This window comes from Pseudophryne corroboree, chromosome 1 (genome assembly GCF_028390025.1).
Source record: "Pseudophryne corroboree isolate aPseCor3 chromosome 1, aPseCor3.hap2, whole genome shotgun sequence".
Lineage (NCBI taxonomy): Eukaryota > Metazoa > Chordata > Amphibia > Anura > Myobatrachidae > Pseudophryne > Pseudophryne corroboree.
The window spans coordinates 600140664-600155468 of NC_086444.1; the positions used below are offsets into that span (position 1 = coordinate 600140664).

Sequence of the window (14805 nt, forward strand, 5' to 3'; positions counted from 1 at the left end):
ATTTTGCTGCTGCGATCAGGTCTGAATTAGGTCCATCGTTCAGTGTGTGTGCACTATGGGGGTCATTCCAAGTTGATCACTAGCTGCATTCGTTGGCTGTGCAGCGAGGAGGCAAAAAAAATGGCACTTCTGCGAATTCGGCGCAATGCGCACACGCAACGTACTATTACAATGAACGATGTAGTTTCACACAAAGTCCAGCGAAGCATTTGAGTCGCACTGCTGGCCACAGAGTGATTGACATGAAGTGGGCATTTCTGGGTGTCAACTGACCGTTTTCAGGGAGTGTTTGAAAAAACGCAGGCGTGGCTGGGCGTACGCAGGGCGCGTTTGTGATGTCAAAACAGGAACTGAACAGTCTGAAGTGATCGCAAGCGAGGAGTAGTTTTGGAGCTAAAAACTGCACAAAAAAACTTTGTCGCCGCTCTGCGATCCTTTCGTTCGCACTTCTGCTGATCTAAAATACACTCCCAGTGGGAGGCGGCATAGCGTTTGCACGGCTGCTAAAAATTGCTAGTGAGTGATCAACTCGGAATGACCCCCTATATCCTTTGCCGGGAGTTCAAGGGAAAACAATGACTATATCGCTCAAGGAGCATATTGCCTAATGTGTACCCGGCTGTCGACTTGCTGGATTGCGGGACGTGTCCTAACTGAGCATCAGAGCAGATGTGCTTCCCATATGCTCTGTCTGGCCGGTGAAGACAAGCAGCAATTCTCCGGGCCCTTACACACTGCCGCCCCCCCCTTCTTCCCCAGTGTGCTCCCACCACTTACTGGCTCCTGGTGATCCTGCTGAGCGTCCTGCTGCTGAGCTGACTGCTAACCTCCTGCCGCCTGACTTCCGCTGAGGCCTACATCACGAGTGAAGCCGCAGACTCAATTTTGGACCTGCCCTGGCTCTGCTGGCCCTCTCCCACGGCCCTCAGTTCTGGCTTCCTCCCGGCAGCCTCTCAGTACGCTCACTTGTGCAGGTCCCCACCGAAGCCCATACACGGCTGGCACCTCCTGGGCCTCTGGAACTTAAGTTTGAGTTCACTAAGCCCGCCGCCATCTTGTAAATTGGGACCTGGCTCCCACACTCTTCAGAAGGTTTGCTGGCATGCGAGCTGAAGTGCTCTGTGTGCCTGGAGAGGCTGGACACCCCTACCCTGGTGCTCCCATACCAACACACCTTTTGCCACTGCTGCCTGCAGAGCATTGTCAGCTCCAGGAATGAGCTGTGCCGCACCAGGGTGGATGATTTGCCAGCAAATATACTACCCCTTGTGTAAGTCCCACTGAAAATGGGCACCACACTAGCTTTAGCAACAGCAACAACCACAGCAGCAACTGTAGTAGCCCGGGATGTTCTGCCACATGAGGCACATCAGACAGGCACCCTTACAGTGCTGCCTGAACTGCGGGAATCCCGAGACTAAAATTTTTTCAATCCCGGGATTGAAAAAATGAGGCGGGATTGGCTTCCCTACTCACAATAATTACACACAAGAACTATCACAATAAAACAGTCTTATATTTGGCATATCTTCAGCTCCTATACTCTGGTAATCAGCTCCTAATTGCCATGTTACAGACTATGGGCTAGATGCACCATCGCTTGTAAAGTGATAAAATGGAAAGTGAAAAAGTACCAGCCAATCAGCCCCTAACTGCCATTTTTCAAACACAGCCTGTGACATGGCAGTTAGGAGCTGATTGGCTTGCACTTTTTCACTCTCCATTTTATCACTTTACAAGCGATGATGCATCTAGCCCATATGTTTGAAAAATCATAGTAGCTGGTTGGTTGGTCCTTTCTCTCCGTCCACTTTATCTCTCTCCAAGGCATAGTACATAGACCCCACTGTCACTAAAGATAAGTTAGATTTTTTCAAATATTGTACAGTGGACATGTGATCAACAAGAAGGTGCTTCATAAGTCAGAGGACAGATCAGAGGCTGTGTTTCAAGGGGATGTGTTTAGCATCCTGGCTGTTGGGATGCTGGCGGTCATGTGAATCCTCAGAGCCGGCCATAGGCATAGCCAAACTAGGCAATTGCCTAGGACATTTGATATACCTAGGGGCATCAGCAGCTTCTGCTGATTAAAATGATATGCGGCATGCCTATATTCTGTGTGTAGCATTTCATATGCAGATACCGCCACAGTCTCACACAGTATATAGGCATGCTGCATATCAGTTTAATCAGCAGGAGCTGCTTGTGCATCCTAGCCACATAGCAATGCAAATAAGATGCATTTTCATAAAAAAAAGGTGCCCAACATTAGCATTGATTTATGAGGACACATCTGTATCCAAGCAGAGGCAGAGGTCACAGTGTTAGTGGCAGTGTGAGTGCTGTGTGCATGTGAGTGGGTTGGTTGTGCAATAGTTATGGAAAATGATTGATGGTCCGCGCTGTATTGTTTTAGCAGCTCAAAATTTCGAAATAGCTTAATAAAAAATGATTGAGCGTTTGTGTTTTTAAAAAAAAATAAACTGATATCAAAAAAATGGAAGATAAAAATGTAAAAGTAAAAGGTAAAAAAATTTAAATAAAATAAAATAAAATATGAAATTAAATGTACATGGCACCTGTGGAGAAAATGTTTTGGTTAAAACTCAATGTTTACAGCTCCTTTTGGAGTGGGTTTGAAATTGGACAGTCAGGAAATGGCTCAGATATAACTCGCCCTTTCTTACCCTATTCGTACGGAGATGGTGTTGTTCCGTCCCTCCTGTGGCTCCACATGTGTGTTTCCGTCACACTTCTGGTGCGGGGAGCGGGGAACACTGGCTGGAGTGGAGTCTCTGATGTTTTGGCGCCGTTGTGCCGCTGCGTCCAGCAGAAGTTGTTAGTGGCGCAATCGAGCCGGAAGTGTGGGTCTCCTGGATGGAGGATGTTTCTCCTGTCCTGTCCAAGTCACGTCTCCAATGCGTTTTGTACACACTCGGTGTACTTTTTCAAGTATTATTGGTTGTGCAATAGTGTTCGGAATATGTGTAAGGAGCATTATGTGTCATGTAAAAATGCATTAATAATGTGCAACATATGTGTAAGGGGCACTATGTGTGTCATTATGTGTATAAGGGCATTAATAATGTGCAGCATATGTGTAACAGGGTACTACTGTATGTGTGTCATTATGTGTATAGGGGCACTAATAATGTGCAGCAAATGTGTAGGGGGCACTATGTGTGTCATTATGCGTATAGGGGCACTAATAATGTGTGGCATATGTGTAATGGACATTATGTGTAAAAGGACATTAATAAATGTTGTCATAATGCGTAAGGTGCATTATGCTTATAAGGACATTAATAATGTGTCTCATATGTGTAAGGGGCATTACTGTGTGGCATTATGTGTATAAGGTGCTCTACTATGTGGCATTGCGTATAGAAAGGGCACTACTGTGTCGTCTAATGTGAATAAAGAGCAATAAGGTGTGGTGTAATGTGAATAAGGAGCATTTCAGTGTGATGTAATGTGAATAAGGGGCTCTACTGTGAAGAGTAACATTTATAAGGTAAAGTGATACTACAGTGGGATGTAATATGAATTATGGACACTATCGCATAATCAAATGTGAATAAAGTTGCAGTACTGTGTGGCGTAATTGGAATTGGGGTTAATGTTGTGTGGCCATGCCCCTTGCAAGAAAAAACACACCCCTTTTTGCGCTGTGTGCCAAATGTGCAAACTGTTCCTATTTAAAATATAGGGGGTACAAACACCAAAATAAGGACTGCTATGGGTGAGGGGTGATGGTGCTGGGAAAGAGGTGCAAGGTCAGAGGCGGAACCAGTGGTGGTGCTAGGGGGCACCGGCCAAAATCTTGCCTAGGGCATCATATTGCTTAGGGCCGGCTCTGTGAATCCTAACAAAACTCAGGAGACCGGTGCTCATCACCGATAGCCTACATCCCAGAGGTGACTATTGGGGTTAGGGACCTGGTGGGGGTGGGGGAGGAAAGGTTAGCATTAGGTGCTATGGGAGGTTAGGGTTAGGCACTAAGGGGTTTAGCTCTAGCTGCCACTCCCCAAGGGTTAGCCGTAGCCGACACCCCTAGGGGTTAGCCCTAGCTGACACCCTCTGAGGGTTAGGCTTAGGGTAGGGGATGAGGGGGAAGAAATACTTACCCCCTCCAATGTCAGGATCATCAGTGATCATTGTCAGAATGTGACCGCAGGCATCCCGAACGCCAAATTTATATGTATTCCTTTGCAAGAACTCCACCCACAGTTAATAACACAGCTCAGATTAAATTTAGGCTTAGTCAATTAATACCATAAATTCATGCCAAACACCTCTACAGTTTTGCTCCTACTGAATAAATGCATGCTGGAAATGTTCAAAAGATTGTAAAAATGTATTCATGGAAACCCAAAAATTGATAGCAACTAACTAGTCTTATCTCATTTTGACTCAGTTGCCCATCAGATTATGGTATAGGGGCCACCTTGTCAGCTGCAGAGAAAACTTATACAAAGATTGGTCATGAGACTCTTAAGCCCAGTACACATTAAACGAGCCCCCCCCCTACCGCAGGGGACCCAGCAATGACACCCATGCTGCATCTGCAACATGGCTGTTGTTAACGAGGACCTCCCTCATCTGTACATGTTCAGATGAGGGATGGGGTCGTTAACGACGCGTGGGAGCACGCAATGTTAACGATAATGAGTGTACACACTAGGCAATATTGTTCACAATATCGTCTAGTGTGTATGGGGCTTTAGTTTAATATGAAAAGTTAAGAAACACCATCAATTCTTGTACAGACACTAACTGCTAGTCTCCATTTTCAATCCTAGGAATGTAGTACTGCCCATGAGTTCTGCCTTTAACAATGGTTCTAGTTCTTGGCAACTCTTCAGTATGATATCAAATTACGGGGAATACAAACACATGATCTAGCACAATCTCCCTTGCCACAGTCTGAGGAAGATAATGAGAAAGACCTCTTGGAGGTTTATTACTGTTGGAAATATATGTGTACATGCGTCATAATGTGGCTGAGTTTTTGTACATACCAGTGGATGCCCTAAGAGAATGAACAGCCCAGTTGCTTAACCAGTCGGGTGGTTTATTGAAGGCATAATGTGTACAGCTGTACTCACTGTTATATACTATAGACTGGTTGTTTTGGATGGCGAGGAGCTTGTAATAGGAAATGCGATGTGGCCGAATTTACTAAAAAGGATTGTAAAAAAACACAGCAGTGTGCCTCTCACCAGCTCAGGCTGAGGAATTCGCAGGGCAGCACTGCGATAGCCAGGCATTTGCCCAACTTTCTCTGCACTTGGCAGAGAAAGCTGTGCTGGACCTGGCCCAGTGATCAACTATGTGTGCCCGATGGACACACAAGCTGAACAAAGTGTAAAAAAAAAAAGGTAAAAAGGTAAAAAACCCCCACATACTTACCAGTCCAGGGAGCCGGTGTCCGCTGCTCCGGTGAGCGCTGCCAGGCGCCGGGTCCCCCATATGCTGCGCTGTGACTCCAGTGCAGTATAGTGACGCTGCAGTGCACTTTACAGCACCGGAAGTCACCACAGAACACAGGATCCGACGCCCGTCAGCCCAGCAGGAGCAGTGTGGACTGGTAAGTATATTATCCTGCAGTGGGAGGGGGTAGTCATGAAGTGGGGGATGACTGGAGCGATAGCTGCGATATTGATGGGGGTGGCAGCATGCGGTAATTGATACATCCCTGCGATGTAATCAATTATCGCAGTGCAAGTTTGGCCGATTTTATCACATGCCATCCGCATCCTTGGATTTCCTATGAGTGCTGGGGCAGAAGTTATATTAATGATTTATAACACTTTAATTACATACAGTAACTCTTCATTTTCCCAGCCACTGGCATATCTATAATGGGTGAAGGGATGCAAAATAAAATAAAGGAAACAATGAAAGGCAGTCACATCCAGTGCCAGCCTTGAAGGGGGCACACTGACCTCTTACATTGCTCCATGTTCTACTTTATGCACCCCAGAGCCAAATAAGCAGGGATCCCAGGGGGCATGTGCTGTGGTCCATCCGCTCCCTGTCTAGGTGCTGCTGTGGTGGTGGTGGTGTTATGTGGAGGGTGATTATGATCTATAGGAGATAGGGCCCCTCCCACAGCAGCTGGCACCTAAGAGGAGAGAGCTTGGTCTTATGTGCACAATCCCCTCCTCCGCACAGCTGTAAAGGGAGCACAATAAAATAAAATTACACTTGCCCTCATCCCTCCATTTAACTATTCCTTCAGTTTTCCCCTTTGATCCATTCACCCCACCATTTATTTTCTCTTCATCAACTCACTAACTTACCTTCAGGTAGAGATGAGTGACATTGCTGTAAAAACGTTTATGAATTGAATTTCTATTCAACAGTATTGCATGGCCAAGGTGCAATGTTAAAGCAAGACAATCTTCCTTCATTCCTCTCCTAAAACATACCTTTATTCTGAATGCTGTAACTGAGCACAATTATAACCACATGGTATCTAGCTGCTGAGAATTTGGATTCCAGACAATTGATGTTTTTATGTGTGGTAACATCTGAATACTTAACTCTTCTGTACTTTCCGCTTACATATTGATTTCCGTATAGCATGTGCTTTGGTTTCCACCCGAACACTTCTTTCTTACATCTTGTTCCACTGCAAGAGAAATGGATCTCCAGCAATCAATCAAAACTGTACTGTGTTCTTACAAAGAATTGATCAAATTTGAGCTTTTGAATGTCCGATGGCTTTAGTGCTGCATCATTGATATTTATCTGAAATTATATTTGGAAGTTGGACTTCACGTATGAGGGGCTGCCTGGAGACTCATTATGATAAGAATATTTATTTGGAGAAATTTCAATATTAATCTATCAGTTTAGTTGAGAATACAATGTTGTGTTCTGTACCTACATCAATAAGCTGCAATACACAATGGGGGTCATTCCGGTTCTTCGCTGCGGTGCAAACCGGTCGGGACTGTGGCTGCGTGGCGCCCGCTATGCTCACGTGCATCGTTGCCTGGTGATGGTCGTCGCCAGGCAGCGACGCCGCCAGAGCTGAAAGTGATCACAGTGGCGATGGCAAGAAGATTGACGGCAGGGAGGCGTTCCGGGGCATCTACTCACCGTTTTCCGGGCGTGGAGATCCGAATGCAGGCGTGTCCAGGCTTTTGGAGGGCGGATGTCTGACTTCAATCCCGGGACCTTCGTCGCTGGATCCGTCGCACAGGGTAAGTAGGTCTGACCCTGGTTTTGTTTTGCAGGAAACTTTTTTAGCATAGCAGGGCTGCACAAGCGATCACAGCCCTGCTATGCTAACATATACTCCCCCATAGGCGGCGTCAAGTTGATGGCAAGAGCAACAAAAAGTTGCTACGTGCGATCAACTTGGAATGACCACCAATATATACACAGTTCCCTAGAATGTAAGCCCTCATGAGTAGGACCCTCCACCCTGATTCTCACCTTGCAGTATACTTATCTCCAGTTTACCCCCACTTATAGTCAGCAACTCGGATCCTTTTGGTCTACCCTTCTCAGGGTACTGATGCATTTAATTCTACTGCATATAAATATTACTCAGTAGTCTTAATATCTCACGGTTTGATTTTCCCCTTGTCTGAACTTTTTTATACTATATTAATTGTATGTATTTTTGTCATTTTTCCTTTATTTAAAAATGATAAAAATACCATATAAATAAACGATAAAATTATAACATACAGAGTGAAACAGTAAATTTGAGACGAATGGTGTGATGTGCCACTTATCACGTGGCACACATGCAAAGCTAAACTTGCTAAGATCACAGTTACATTCACATCTGGGGGTAAATTTACTAAATTCCGTGTTGGCAAACACGGGAGTATTTTACAATTTTTCAAAACACAGAAATTTACCAAATCCAAACACGGGAGTGTTAGGTGAAACAGAAGTTTAAAACACGGGTGGACGGGGAAAAACCACCAAATACACCATTGGCCAAACTCGACAGTAAATTCCATAGACAACACTGAAACACAGGAATTTACCTAGAATTGTTTCTGCAAACACACCTATGAATTGAGCAAACTCGGATCAAACGGCACTTTTCAAATAGGCATCCAACTCAGCAGCGTGTTAAGAGAAGCCTGCACAGACCAGTGAGATCTGTGCAGTGTTTCTCTGTTAGAATGTGTTGAAATGGTTAAAAATTTTTACAAAAAGCTGTGTGCCCCCCCCATAAGCACAACCATATCTGGGCTCCTTGAGATGATCGTGGCTGTAAAAATACAGGGGGATGTGTGTGGCCCCCCAGTATTTATAGAACCAAAACTGGGCTCCTGGAGTGGTCATGTTTCAAAAACATGAAGGGAAAAGAGACCAGCACCGGACTCCACTAACCAGGGCGGTTTTGCCACCACCAGGGGACACATTTATATTGATCTCGGCAGCCTTAGCATAACCCCCCTCCAACTAGTCAGCTCTGGCTGGGGATTCCTAGGGGAGTGGGGACCGCCCCAATAAAGTCCTGCAGGGCTCCCAAGGCAAGGGCTGAAGCTCAAGGCTATCCTCGGAACCCCTGGGCAGTGGGTGCTAAGTTGATAGCAATTCAGGTGTAAAATGTTGAAATATTGGGCTAGATGCATCATCACTTGGAAAGTGATAAAATGGAGAGTGAAAAAGTGGGAGCCAATCAGGTCCTAACTGCCATGTCACATGGCAGTTAGGAGATGATTGGTTGATACGTTTTCACTCTCCATTTTGTCACTTTCCAAGCGATGACGCATCTAGCCCATTGTCTTGTGGAATTACAAGTCCCAGCAGCCTCCCCCACATGCTGGTACTTGGAGAACCACAAGTACCAGCATGCAGGGCATTAAGGGTATGCTGGTCCCTGTAGTTCCGACTGTGAAAGAATTTTTTTTTAAAGTAAATGAAACACCCTTGCACACTCACACATACATCCCCTGTAGTCATTCACATCCTCTTCTCCAGTGGAATTCACCGTAACTTGTAAAAAATAAAAAAATACTCATCTATTTCAGTGTACATCAGTCCTCTTCGTTCCAGTAGACATCCAGGGATTAATAATAGAAAAACCCTATATGCATGCCCAACAAACGTAGGAGATTTATGTGTGTACACATAGATCCCCTTTCCCAAATCCTGGCCACCACATGACTTCTGTCAGTAGAAGACCCACCAGCCAATTAGGGATTGCCATGTAGTGCCGCTCCCCTGATTGGCCTGTGCTTTCACGCTGTCAATCACCAGTTCCCATATGCTTCTATGGTGAGAATTCTCCATAGAAGCGTATTGTGGAAATCACAGCTGTGTGGCTAACCACAAGCTTAACAGAGGTCAACTTTTCCCCCTGTATTTTTAAACCAGAACATGCTCAAAGAGGCCGGGGCTGGATATGCTTATGGGGAAGGACCCCACACAGTTTTTATTTATTTATTTTTTACACATTTTAACAGAGAAGCACTGCACATATCTCACTGATCTGTGTAGGCTTCATGTACAGGAGTGTTTGGCTGCCGGCAAACATGGCAGCCAAACACGAGCACATACACCATAGAAAAACATGAATACTGTAACTAAAACATGGGAACATAGTAAATTCTAGTGATGAGCGGGTTCGGTTTCTCGGAAATCGAACCCCCCCGAACTTCACGCTTTTTACACGGGTCCGAGGCAGACTCGGATCTTCCCGCCTTGCTCGGTTAACCCGAGCGCGCCCGAACGTCATCATCCCGCTGTCGGATTCTCGCAAGGCTCGTATTCTATCGCGAGACTCGGATTCTATATAAGGAGCCGCGCGTCGCCGCCATTTTCACACGTGCATTGAGATTGATAGGGAGAGGACGTGGCTGGCGTCCTCTCCGTTTAGAGTAGACTAGAGAGTAGAGACACTTGATTTACTAATTTTGGGGAGCATATTAGGAGTACTACTTGCTGATAGTGTGACCAGTGACCACCAGTTTAATTAATCCGTTCTCTGCCTGAAAAAAAACGATACACAGTGTGACACAGTCACATACCATATCTGTGCTCAGCCTCAGTGTGCTGCATCATCTATGTAATACTGTATATCTGACTGTGCTGAGTGCTCACTGCTCACACAGCTTAATTGTGGGGGAGACTGGGGAGCAGTTATAGCAGGAGTACATATTTTAACAGTGCACACTTTTGCTGCCAGAGTGCCACTGCCAGTGTGACTGACCAGTGACCACTGACCACCAGTATATTGTGATTGTCTGCCTGAAAAAGTTACACTCGTCGTGTGGTGTTTTTATTCTATAAACGCATTCTGCTGACAGTGTCCAGCAGGTCCGTCATTATATAATATATACCTGTCCGGCTGCAGTAGTGATATATATATATTTTTTATATCATTATCATCCAGTCTATATTAGCAGCAGACGCAGTACGGTAGTCCACGGCTGTAGCTACCTCTGTGTCGGCAGTCGCTCGTCCATCCATAATTGTATACCACCTACCTGTGGTGTTTTTTTTTTTTTCTATCTTCTTGATACTAGTAGCTTACTTTAGGAGTCTGCAGTGCTGAGCTGACAGTGTCCAGCAGGTCCGTCATTATATAATATATACCTGTCCGGCTGCAGTAGTGATATATATATATATATATATATATATATATTTTTATATCATTATCATCCAGTCTATATTAGCAGCAGACGCAGTACGGTAGTCCACGGCTGTAGCTACCTCTGTGTCGGCAGTCGCTCGTCCATCCATAATTGTATACCACCTACCTGTGGTGTTTTTTTTTCTATCTTCTTGATACTAGTAGCTTACTTTAGGAGTCTGCAGTGCTGACAGTGTCCAGCAGGTTCGTCATTATATAATATATACCTGTCCGGCTGCAGTAGTGATATATATATATATTTTATATCTCATTATCATCCAGTCTATATTAGCAGCAGACGCAGTACGGTAGTCCACGGCTATAGCTACCTCTGTGTCGGAAGTCGCTCGTCCGTCCATAATTGTATACCACCTACCTGTGGTGTTTTTTTTTTTTTCTATCTTCTTGATACTAGTAGCTTACTTTAGGAGTCTGCAGTGCTGAGCTGACAGTGTCCAGCAGGTCCGTCATTATATAATATATACCTGTCCGGCTGCAGTAGTGATATATATATATATATTTTTTTATATCATTATCATCCAGTCTATATTAGCAGCAGACGCAGTACGGTAGTCCACGGCTGTAGCTACCTCTGTGTCGGCAGTCGCTCGTCCATCCATAATTGTATACCACCTACCTGTGGTGTTTTTTTTTCTATCTTCTTGATACTAGTAGCTTACTTTAGGAGTCTGCAGTGCTGAGCTGACAGTGTCCAGCAGGTCCGTCATTATATAATATATACCTGTCCGGCTGCAGTAGTGATATATATATATATATTTTTTTATATCATTATCATCCAGTCTATATTAGCAGCAGACGCAGTACGGTAGTCCACGGCTGTAGCTACCTCTGTGTCGGCAGTCGTTCGTCCATCCATAAGTATACTAGTATCCATCCATCTCCATTGTTTACCTGAGGTGCCTTTTAGTTGTGCCTATTAAAATATGGAGAACAAAAATGTTGAGGTTCCAAAAATAGGGAAAGATCAAGATCGACTTCCACCTCGGGCTGAAGCTGCTGCCACTAGTCATGGCCGAGACGATGAAATGCCAGCAACGTCGTCTGCCAAGGCCGATGCCCAATGTCATAGTACAGAGCATGTAAAATCCAAAACACCAAATATCAGTAAAAAAACGACTCAAAAATCTAAAATAAAATTGTCGGAGGAGAAGCGTAAACTTGCCAATATGCCATTTACCACACGGAGTGGCAAGGAACGGCTGAGGCCCTGGCCTATGTTCATGGCTAGTGGTTCAGCTTCACTTGAGGATGGAAGCACTCAGCCTCTCGCTAGAAAAATGAAAAGACTCAAGCTGGCAAAAGCACAGCAAAGAACTGTGCGTTCTTCGAAATCACAAATCCACAAGGAGAGTCCAATTGTGTCGTTTGCGATGCCTGACCTTCCCAACACTGGACGTGAAGAGCATGCGCCTTCCACCATTTGCATGCCCCCTGCAAGTGCTGGAAGGAGCACCCGCAGTCCAGTTCCTGATAGTCAGATTGAAGATGTCAGTGTTGAAGTACACCAGGATGAGGAGGATATGGGTGTTGCTGGTGCTGGGGAGGAAATTGACCAGGAGGATTCTGACGGTGAGGTGGTTTGTTTAAGTCAGGCATCCGGGGAGACACCTGTTGTCCGTGGGAGGAATAGGGCCATTGACATGCCTGGTGAAAATACCAAAAAAATCAGCTCTTCGGTGTGGAAGTATTTCAACAGAAATGCGGACAACATTTGTCAAGCTGTGTGTTGCCTTTGTCAAGCTGTAATAAGTAGGGGTAAGGACGTTAACCACCTCGGAACATCCTCCCTTATACGTCACCTGCAGCGCATTCATCATAAGTCAGTGACAAGTTCAAAAACTTTGGGCGACAGCGGAAGCAGTCCACTGACCAGTAAATCCCTTCCTCTTGTAACCAAGCTCACGCAAACCACCCCACCAACTCCCTCAGTGTCAATTTCCTCCTTCCCCAGGAATGCCAATAGTCCTGCAGGCCATGTCACTGCCACTGGCAATTCTGACGAGTCCTCTCCTGCCTGGGATTCCTCCGATGCATCCTTGCGTGTAACGCCTACTGCTGCTGGCGCTGCTGTTGTTGCTGCTGGGAGTCGATGGTCATCCCAGAGGGGAAGTCGTACTCGTAAGACCACTTTTACTACTTCCACCAAGCAATTGACTGTCCAACAGTCCTTTGCGAGGAAGATGAAATATCACAGCAGTCATCCTGCTGCAAAGCGGATAACTGAGGCCTTGGCATCCTGGGTGGTGAGAAACGTGGTTCCGGTATCCATCATTACTGCAGAGGCAACTAGAGACTTGTTGGAGGTACTGTGTCCCCGGTACCAAATACCATCTAGGTTCCATTTCTCTAGGCAGGCGATACCGAAAATGTACACAGACCTCAGAAAAAGACTCACCAGTGTCCTAAAAAATGCAGTTGTACCCAATGTCCACTTAACCACGGACATGTGGACAAGTGGAGCAGGGCAGGCTCAGGACTATATGACTGTGACAGCCCACTGGGTAGATGTATGGACTCCCGCCGCAAGAACAGCAGCGGCGGCACCAGTAGCAGCATCTCGCAAACGCCAACTCTTTCCTAGGCAGGCTACGCTTTGTATCACCGCTTTCCAGAATACGCACACAGCTAAAAACCTCTTACGGCAACTGAGGAAGATCATCGCAGAATGGCTTACCCCAATTGGACTCTCCTGTGGATTTGTGGCATCGGACAACGCCAGCAATATTGTGTGTGCATTAAATCTGGGCAAATTCCAGCACGTCCCATGTTTTGCACATACCTTGAATTTGGTGGTGCAGAATTATTTAAAAAACGAGAGGGGCGTGCAAGAGATGCTGTCGGTGGCCAGAAGAATTGCGGGACACTTTCGGCGTACAGGCACCACGTACAGAAGACTGGAGCACCACCAAAAACGCCTGAACCTGCCCTGCCATCATCTGAAGCAAGAAGTGGTAACGAGGTGGAATTCAACCCTCTATATGCTTCAGAGGTTGGAGGAGCAGCAAAAGGCCATTCAAGCCTATACAACTGAGCACGATATAGGAGGTGGAATGCACCTGTCTCAAGCGCAGTGGAGAATGATTTCAACGTTGTGCAAGGTTCTGCAACCTTTTGAACTTGCCACACGTGAAGTCAGTTCAGACACTGCCAGCCTGAGTCAGGTCATTCCCCTCATCAGGCTTTTGCAGAAGAAGCTGGAGACATTGAAGGAGGAGCTAACACAGAGCGATTCCGCTAGGCATGTGGGACTTGTGGATGGAGCCCTTAATTCGCTTAACAAGGATTCACGGGTGGTCAATCTGTTGAAATCAGAGCACTACATTTTGGCCACCGTGCTCGATCCTAGATTTAAAACCTACCTTGGATCTCTCTTTCCGGCAGACACAAGTCTGCTGGGGTTCAAAGAACTGCTGGTGACAAAATTGTCAAGTCAAGCGGAACGCAACCTGTCAACATCTCCTCCTTCACATTCTCCCGCAACTGGGGGTGCGAGGAAAAGGCTCAGAATTCCGAGCCCACCCGCTGGCGGTGATGCAGGGCAGTCTGGAGCGACTGCTGATGCTGACATCTGGTCCGGACTGAAGGACCTGACAACGATTACGGACATGTCGTCTACTGTCACTGCATATGATTCTCTCCCCATTGAAAGAATGGTGGAGGATTATATGAGTGACCGCATCCAAGTAGGCACGTCAGACAGTCCGTACTTATACTGGCAGGAAAAAGAGGCAATTTGGAGGCCCTTGCACAAACTGGCTTTATTCTACCTAAGTTGCCCTCCCACAAGTGTGTACTCCGAAAGAGTGTTTAGTGCCGCCGCTCACCTTGTCAGCAATCGGCGTACGAGGTTACATCCAGAAAATGTGGAGAAGATGATGTTCATTAAAATGAATTATAATCAATTCCTCCGTGGAGACATTGACCAGCAGCAATTGCCTCCACAAAGTACACAGGGAGCTGAGATGGTGGATTCCAGTGGGGACGAATTGATAATCTGTGAGGAGGGGGATGTACACGGTGATATATCGGAGGATGATGATGAGGTGGACATCTTGCCTCTGTAGAGCCAGTTTGTGCAAGGAGAGATTAATTGCTTCTTTTTTGGTGGGGGTCCAAACCAACCCGTCATTTCAGTCACAGTCGTGTGGCAGACCCTGTCACTGAAATGA

The 14805-nt window shown here is 46.0% G+C and overlaps 1 long non-coding RNA gene across 1 annotated transcript in view; it reads right to left on the bottom strand.

Annotated features, from left to right (window-relative positions):
• Window positions 1–6429: 6429 nt before the first annotated feature.
• Window positions 6430–14805, bottom strand: part of LOC134927205 (uncharacterized) — a 90608-nt gene continuing 82232 nt past the window's right edge. The window contains exon 6 of the long non-coding RNA XR_010177581.1: window positions 6430–6637. This is a non-coding gene — a long non-coding RNA (uncharacterized LOC134927205). The remainder of the gene's footprint in view (window positions 6638–14805) is intronic.